We start from the raw sequence: 9,449 nt of genomic DNA, 5'->3' as shown, positions 1-9,449 counted from the left end.
GCATTTAGCGGTGAGGTTGCAGATTGCAACCAACCAACTGAAACTTCTCCCGTGTGCCAAGCATGTAAGCGAACAACGGTGGCCAACGCGAAAACATGAGAACGTGAATGGCCCGATCTAGAGCCAGTGTTTGGTTTGTCCGTTCTGGGCTACTGTAGAAACATGGCGGCGAGCTCCGAGAAGAGGACACGCTCCGTATGTAGATATAAAAGGCTCATTCTAAAGTAACGTAAACATAATGATTCTTATTTTCAGGTACATACACAAAAAAGAAAAGAGAAACTTATTAATATTATATTACATTTGTGCCAATAGATCCTCCTAGAGGCCCACACCAATGTTCATGTTACACACTGTACCTTTAAACTACCCAACTGTATACAAAGTAGTGGAAAATCAGCTCCACTTCATCAATATTAACAGTCCAATGATATGATATATATAATTATATAACACTCTGAAATGTGCTTATGCTCCTGATGAACTGTTTTACTTTTGACTTGGAATACATTTTGCTGATAATAATTCTGTACTTTTACTCGTAACAGAGTATTTTTACACAGTGGTAGTAGTACTTTTACTTGAGTAAAGGGACTAAAGACACCACTGGTTTTTATAGAAATCCTAAAGGAGTTTCAGGGAAGATCAAGTGTTAAGATTAAATCTCAATGTTGACAGCAAGAGTGGAGGGCAGGAATTTCTACATTTTTAAGATGCACTCTTGTGCACCTGCAATGCAAACATTGGATGTGTGTTTCTTTTATTCTGAGTATTAAGTTCTGTGGTGCCAGGAGTGGGAATATGTTACCTTTCCAAACTTGCGCTACATTTTGGCAAGGAAAAGCTGTCATGGCCAATTTCAAAGGGGTCTCTTGACCTCTGACCTCAAGATATGTGAATGAAAATGGGTTCTATGGGTACCCACGAGTCTCCCCTTTACAGACATGCCCACTTTATGATGATCTCATGCGGTTTGGGGCAAGTCATAGTCAAGTCAGCACACTGACACACTGACAGCTGTTGTTGCCTGTTGGGATTGAGTTTGCCATGTTATGATTTGAGCATATATGTTTTATGCTAAATGCAGTACCTGTGAGGGTTTCTGGACAATATTTGTCATTGTTTTGTGTTGTTAATTGATCTACAATAATAAATATATACACACATTTGCATAAAGCAGCATATTTACCCACTCCCATGTTGATAAGAGTATTTAATAATTGACAAATCTCCCTTTAAGGTACATTTTAAACAGATAAAAACTGTGCAACTAATTTGCAATTAATCACGATTAAACATTTGAATCGATTGACAGCCCTAAAAAATATATATATATAAAAAGATGGCCAAATTATCTTGAATATCATTGGAATGTGTGTTTGATTTTAATGTTTTTAAGTAAGATCACTTTGTCTCAAACATGTGGAAAAGAAGGTGAGATTGACTCTACTCTTACATATGCTTTAAGTATAGCATAATACTGTATATATACACCAATATAACGAAGTATATGCTCCCCATAGAGTTAGTGTCCGTCTCTATAGGAGCAGCCTTTCTTATTCCAAAGAAAGTGAAAAGGGCAACTTGTCAGCCATCCATTCAAAGCTCGCCTTTTAACTTTGTTTTGACGGGAGTTGAATTTACCGAAGGTTCAGATGAGAGTCCCCAGGCGGGGCGCACACGCATGAATCTGCGGCTGGGACGCGCCGCACAATAAGCGCAATATTGGGCCCGGCTGGTTTCACACGCACATCAATCTGCGGGGCCCCTCCGACCTGCCAGCGGGTGTTGTTCCTCCTCAGCACCCTCTCCTGTCCTGCAGAGTTTGGGGCTCCCCTTATCCGGAGCAATGGGGCCCTGCAACCGTAGGGGCCCAGATTATATGAGTGTGTTTACCTCGTGGGTGACGATCTCCTGAGGATTTGGCTCCTTTTAGGTCGGGGTCACCCTCGGCTTCCTGGGTGGTGGTGCGCTTCACCTGAAGCCATGAAGCAGCTGATGAAAGAAAACTAATATATCAAGATTATTGTGACTCTTACAGAGACTGTTGTCTCTATACTGACCTGAAATAACTGTCAAACCAACATAGAACTTTTGCAACAGTATTTAAACTGTTGCAACTTTCTTAACCAACATGAACTGACCTGTATCGTTGCTGTCTTGTTTAGTGTGTTGGCGTCTTTGTTGGCTGCTTTGAAGGCAGAAATAATCTCATTGGTTGATGGAAAACTCAGCAGGTGAAGTCGAAGAAAGAGTCTAGCAGTATATCAGGGTATGTATCCCAGTAGCATTAACTTCAACAGCTTCAGGTCTAAATTTTAATTTGTGCAATACTTTGGTGTACGACCACAGACTATATATAAGAAGTGGACGTAGTCACCGTGACGTCAACCATTGGTTTGTGGACTGCCGTTTTGAAGCCTCGAGTTCGGCATTTTGGCCGTCACCATCTTGGTTTCTTGCAACCAGAAGTGACACGAGAGGGTGGAGCAAAGTACAACCAAATGCTGAATAAGACATTTTTAGGCGACCAAAATGTTACAATTAACTTTCATGAACTGAAAACACACTGTGAAAGGTTTAAAGTTTTCAGACGAAAACACGGACAACTCCCAGACCGGACAACGCCGTGGTAGTGACCTGTCAATCACAAGGTAGCCACGCCCTAAAGCATACCCTGCTTTATGGTCTATTTGACTCTAAATGGGACCATAATTTACTAAATGAACATCATGCTATATTGAAGAAGACCTGAAACTAGCGATTGAGACCATAAACTCATGTTTACAATGTTTACTGAGGTAATAAATCAAGTGAGAAGTAGGGTCATTTTCTCATAAACTTCTATACAATCAGACTTCTTTTTGCAACCAGAGGAGTCGCCCCCTGCTGGCTGTTAGAAAGAATGCAAGTTTAAGGGACTTCCGCGTTGGCTTCACTTTTCAGACCCGGAGGTTGTCACCTGTGTACAACTAAGCTGCAGCTGCAGCGGCACTTTTTAGACGTTTTACTGGCGTCCTGTAGTCGCTTTCAGTCCAAAAATGGCGGAAGCGTATCTTTGCTGTTGGGCGCTGATGTTGCAATGGAACGAACAATTGATTTTGACTTCTTGGCAATATACGTTCTTTGACGCAATATAGCCTTACTGAAGACTACTTTTTTTATGTAAACCAAAAAAAAGTGTGTCGATGGAAAGGAAGGAAAGTAGGTCCCTGAAAGTATTACTGGGGAAGTATATAGCCTATTATACATGTTAATTTTATTAATCATATATGGCATTTGTGACCATTTTTGTTCAACTACACCAAAGATAAGGGTTCTGTTTTGTTTCCTTGTGTCCACCAGAAGATCTGACAGAAGACACATATGTCGTCAGTGATCATTAAGACTATTTCTACTCCTATTTCTTAACAAAATTGTAAGTAACACATCTCCAAAACCATCACATTACCTCCAATACAAAGGACATGACCTCAGTGTCTTTAACCCAAGTTTAATCCAATCAACCACATCATTGATTGGGTAACAACAAAGCCAGCCTCATGGATTCCTCAAGGTATACAGTATATGGCTGCATTAAATAGGCAACCATACAGTATAAGGGCTCAATATCGCTCTGCATCATATTTAACCCACTTCATGTACAGTATGTATGAAAGAATGTGACCTCACTAAGCCAACACAAGCCGACACATTGCTCCTCTGTTTTCAGACCGGCGAGAGTTTTAGGAAAACTATGTCACGGAGGTCAGCGGTCACTGAGAGAGAGAGTGAAGAGAGGAGGGAGGAGAAGAAGACAAAAAGAGAGAAGAAGGAGGGGAAAGAGAGACATTGTAAGAGGAGGCATGGAGGAAGGAGACAAAGTAGCACATGATGGCGTAATGTGGACCGGTCGGAAGGCTCGCCTCCTTTTATCACCTCCTTCTTCCTTGTTTCCACCCCTCTCTTTGTTGATCTGCCTCCTCTTTGCCCTCCCCCTTTGTTTCCTCTATTATTCTGTTACTTTCACTTCACCACCCACCTCCTTCTTTCTGAGGAAAAGAAAACCTCTTCCTGTATACAGTAAATAAAAAAAAAGGTGCAAAACGCAAATGCAAACACCCCAAAAACCACATTAAGACACACCCAGACAGAAAGGTAAGCAGGAAACAGAAAAAAGAAAGAGAGAGACACACAAGAAGAATGCTGATCACTATTAGTAACTATTATAAAAGTGCATAATAATTTCATTTTTCATCCCATCTCTGCAGAGAACATCCGGGGAAAGAGGAAGAAGCAGGTCTGGCGCCAATATTATTAATACAGTCGGTGGTGGAAAGTAACTAAGTACATTTACTCAAGCACTGTATTTCAAGTACACTTTTGTACTTTACTGCAGTATTTCCATTTTATTCTACTTTATAAGTCTACTCCACCACATGTCAGAGGCAAACATTGTACTTTATACTCTTTATTTTCTAACTTTAGTTACTCCCTATTTAATAATACAAAATAAAATCCACAAATAAATCATGATATTGATATAATATCATTAATAAATTATATAATAAGAATTTTTGATCCCCAGGGGGACATTCTCAAGCTATCCAGCAGTAGATAAAGTAATAATAAATAAATAAATGACAAAATAAAGAAATGACAAAATAAATAAATAAATAAATAATAACCCTGACATTTACCAGCTACAATATTACAGTGATGTACACATTCATGCATTACTTATTATAATCCAGTAAACATTATTCTGAAATGGGTCCTTCTGCAAAATGAGTACTTTAGGTACTTTGAATATATTTTGATGCTAATACTTTTGGGCTTTTACTTAAGTAAAATTGTAAATGCAGGGCTTTTACTTGTAACAGAGTATTTCTACACTATGGTATTGCTACTTTTACTTAAGTAAAATATCACAGTACTTCTTAAAGCACAGTATGTACACATACAGTAGATTCAGCATTAATCTCTCACTCCATCTGGTGGTTATCTGTCACACACACACACACAATCATTAGGGGTACAATAGAAGCAAAAGGAAATAATAATATTATATACATCTATTTCTTATTAAATATTATATGAATACTGCTGAAACGGTCAATGAAATGTTGGTTTTAGATTATTATTAATTGTAAATTATAAGAGTGTGATTATTTGTGCATTATTTACACAACTTGATTCATACTTATTGAAACCATTTCATTGTGAAATGAGAATAAGATTCAGAAATAAATATGAGAATCAAAAGCTTAATATTATACTTAATCATCATATTTTTTAGCCAGAGGATGAAGAACAGTAAACAGATTAATAAAGGGGAAAGATTAAATTACTAGACCTCATTTAAAATTGTAAATTTTTCTTTAGCAATCACAAAAACCTAAATTGTTAAAGAGATTATTAGTTGTACATCAATTCCACATGAGCTTGTTGAAGGTGTAGCTGTAGTCAGCAGCCTGAAGAGGTCATCGCTGCTCTTACACAGAACAATAAGTCAGTTTCACTCTGATCAGTGACTTCTACTACTGAGACTGAGACAGTTTATTTTGGGTTCAGCTCTGTAACAAACCATGCTTTCTTATTGTCCGATGACTCAAATGTATTCTTGTGAGTAAAACAATAGTATCCCTGGTAGAGGAAATGATGATTTAACAATGTGCAGCAACAACATACAAGCTTTAAATGATCAGTTTGGAAAAAGTGTATAACTCATAAGCCTGTATTGCTGACTCATGCCTCTGACTATGCAACGTTGGTCTTTTTAATCAGAGGAAGCTGGTTCTTCTTTAGACTAAATCAGGTTTCAGCAATTTGCTGTATAAAGAAAAGAAAACTCGTATCCTTCATCTTGTGACTAAAAACCTAATTTACCCTCATGTGACATGCCAACGGGTCGTAAATTAAAGGAAAACCTGAATATAGAGTGAAAGCTAAGACACATAATGAATGCAGATGCTTATATATAGAGTACAAGGGCTCACTGAATGATATGTTTAGTAGGAAAATTATGCAAATCATTTGATATGGTATTTTCTCACTCGTCAAAGAACAACAAGTCATGACGCCACCAAAAACTGGAGGAAACAAAACAAAATGTATAGGCCTTTAAAGGTGCAGCGTGTGAGATCTGGCTCCATCTAGTGGTGAGGTTGCAGATTGCAACGAAACCGAAACTTCTCCCGTGTGCCAAACGTGAAGGAGAACTACGGTGGCCGACTTAAAAACGTGAAAACGTGAATGGCCCTATCTAGAGCGAGTGTTTGGTTTCTGGGTTACTTTAGGAACACGGCACCCGGCTCCGTTAAGAAGTTAACGGAAACACAACGATTCTAATTTTCAGGTAATAATACACCAAAGAACTTATAATTATTATTTTCCATTACTGCCAATAGATCCCCCTAAATGCTACGCACTGGTCCTTTAAAGTTTTCTAGAGGGACATGGTTGCCTGTAACTCACAAAAACGTCCACTGTAAAAATATGATTTTTATGATAAAAGGCGGAAAATCATGCTATTACATTAAGTCTCAATTTTCTGATGAACGTTGACTTGAATTTCCAGATCATGATAATGATATTAGCATATACAGATATTAACATATGATTTGCTGATCCTTCAGAGAAACTGCTGTAGGTCCATTTGTTTAATGTAACTCAAAAACTAAAACAGGAAACTTACATATCAAAAAGTTGAGGTGCAAAACAAGAGGTCAAGAATGTCAAATCACGATTTGTCAGGTAGCACTTTCCTCGAAATGTGCAGCAAACTCTGGCTTTCAAACTATTTCTTTCTTTGCTTCAGAGAACAAACTCTTAATCTTATAAACCAGTGTTGCTAAAGAGGCTGCAGGAGGAAACAGTGTTTTTTCTCAATCTAAAGGGAACACACACCGTAACAAATGCACACACAAATCCATCGGCATTCGTTTTATCTAATGCGCTGCAGCATGACACTCTGCAAATAACTTGTCTAATTTCTGCCTTCACGAGGTTGAGTCAAGTTCTCACAACGATGACAACCTGATCTGATCTTTCCATGTCATCACATGATCGCTGCAGACCTAAAGGCCCCCACAAAGTCATTAGGGCCCGACCACCGACAACGTCGGGCCAAATCTGTATCATGCTTATTCTCGAGCTGATAATATCTTATATTTTATTGCCCTGATTTCATCGTGCCTATCAGTTACTTAACTGTGAAAAAATGTGTCTTCGCTGCTGCTTGGACTTGATGTTGACCTGACAGGACACCACATCAGCCAAAAAACAGCAGACATTCCTGTGATAGTGCTTGTTAAAGATAAACCAGGTTAAAAAGGTCAATGTTTTGAAACATGTGGCAGATAATCCAAAGCAGTTTGTGCTACGTTAAGCAAATTAGAGTTTCTCTTTGAGTCAATTAGATCTCCTTTAGTGGTCGATGCAGTTGCTTCTAATCCATGTTAATGACTGGTTTGCTTATGTTTTAGATGGTTTTCCAAATGAAGTGCATGCAGTCGAAAATCTTGAGAAATAGCTACAGATGTTCCTTCTGAGTGGCCGTGCTAATCTCCCATGAGGTTTTTTGACCATTTCTAAGAGTAGAAGTCACTAACAAATAGATGTTATTAATGCACGGGTTCATATTGATTCCAGTAAATCAACTGGGGTAGATTGGTGCTTCCTTTATCATGTAGCCCCTGCTTCATATATTTAATCTGACAAAGTTACATTCCCATACAACTAAACTGCATTCCCAATTACGTATCGAGGGAAACGTATTTTCTCCCGGGATACAGTCGCAGTTTTAACCAACCCGGTCTCAAGGGAAGGCGTATAAATAACATGACATTACACGAACATTCCGATAACATGAGTGTGCGTTTTAGCCTTTCGCAGTTTTGTTGTAAGGGAATGTCATTTTTAGGAGACCAGGCTGCCATATTATACTCCTGTTTAAAGGGGATGATCCCACTGGTCTCAATAACTATCTACAAAATGTTTCACCAAAGTTGTGGAGGAAACACATCTCTATGCTGATGATATAGTCTTATATTGTTACGCTCTATTATGATTCTGATTATGTGCATGACTATTTACTTTTATTACTGGTTTTTACCTATTACTGTATTGTATATAAATATATATTCAATCCCAGGTAAGAGACTTTCTGGATCTCCATTATATTGCTTCCCAGCTCTGTCTCCCTCTCTCACCTATTGCTTCATCTGATCATTTCGGGAAGCCACACAGCTGACCCAGAGCCTTGGCAGAGACACAAAGGTCATGTGGGTCACCTGTTATACAACTCTGACCACACAAACCCACATCATTAGTGTGTCATCGGTCATGTTGGCGCTCCACGGTTCCACGTGTTTCATGCATTTTCTAGATATGACTGTTTATCTACAAATTAAACTTTTTTTTTTATTATTAAAACCTGGGGATGTTTGTGGATCCTTGCCACACGTGGGCCCTTTGAATCGTCATCACTTTTCACCCCATGTGATTTAGACATTTTTAATATGATAGAATTGGTATCGATCAGAGTCTTGGCTGAGCAGGAATAGCTATAACTTCCCTGCTAAATCCAATCAGTTGTAGTTGTTCTGAAATCCCAGTTTTGCTGAATGAAGTTCCAGGTAATAATCTTTCAGGTATAGTTTCCCACCCTATCCACCACTACCCTATGAATAAGGTCAGTGCGTTTCAAGAGTCCTTGAAAATGAGACCACATGATTCAGTTTTCACATGTAGTCACAATGTTCCACTGATGGAAAACTTTACAGCTGCATACCTGCGTGTGGAATGTGTTAAACCCTGAACTTTTTCACATGTACTTTATATATGTTTTACAACCTTAAAGGTTCAAAAGAGCAACATACCGTGAGAACAAAATATTTCATCAGATGCTGAGATTTCAGCATTTTAGAAATACATTTTTTACCACAAACAGTGACATAAAACTAACATATGTAGCTCCCTTTTATGCCAATTCTGACTTTTACTAATAACTATTGAACCAGAGCTGAGTCAGAGCGTAGTTATAAGCCCCACCTGGCACTCAGAGCAGGGAAAAACAAATACTGTAAGATCCACGCTGATGTGTATGAATGTGAGCTAATATCCATGTAAGCATTTGTGGATTTATTAATGCTGCCGATGACTAACCTGTGGATTAAGTGATCTGAATTTGTCTGAGCATCATCTGACCCTCCATGCCAGTGTCACTGTCATCTCAACCTTTTATTTGTATCCAGCCTTTGGTCACATGGTTGTATTCCCAGCGTTATCTTTGTTGAGATAGGCCATCTGCAGGTTATGTAAAACCCATTTCCCTCACTTCTTGAAATATCCATGACAAAAAGGCATCTAAAGAGGACACTTTTGTTTCATATTTCTCCTCCAAGGGCAAAGATCTGTTTCTGGTACCAGTTTGTTTTTTTCATTGTTAGTTTAAACTAGTTGAAGAT

This window comes from Sebastes fasciatus, chromosome 22 (genome assembly GCF_043250625.1).
Source record: "Sebastes fasciatus isolate fSebFas1 chromosome 22, fSebFas1.pri, whole genome shotgun sequence".
In the NCBI taxonomy this organism is placed as follows: domain Eukaryota; kingdom Metazoa; phylum Chordata; class Actinopteri; order Perciformes; family Sebastidae; genus Sebastes; species Sebastes fasciatus.
This window is presented reverse-complemented; position numbering follows the sequence as displayed.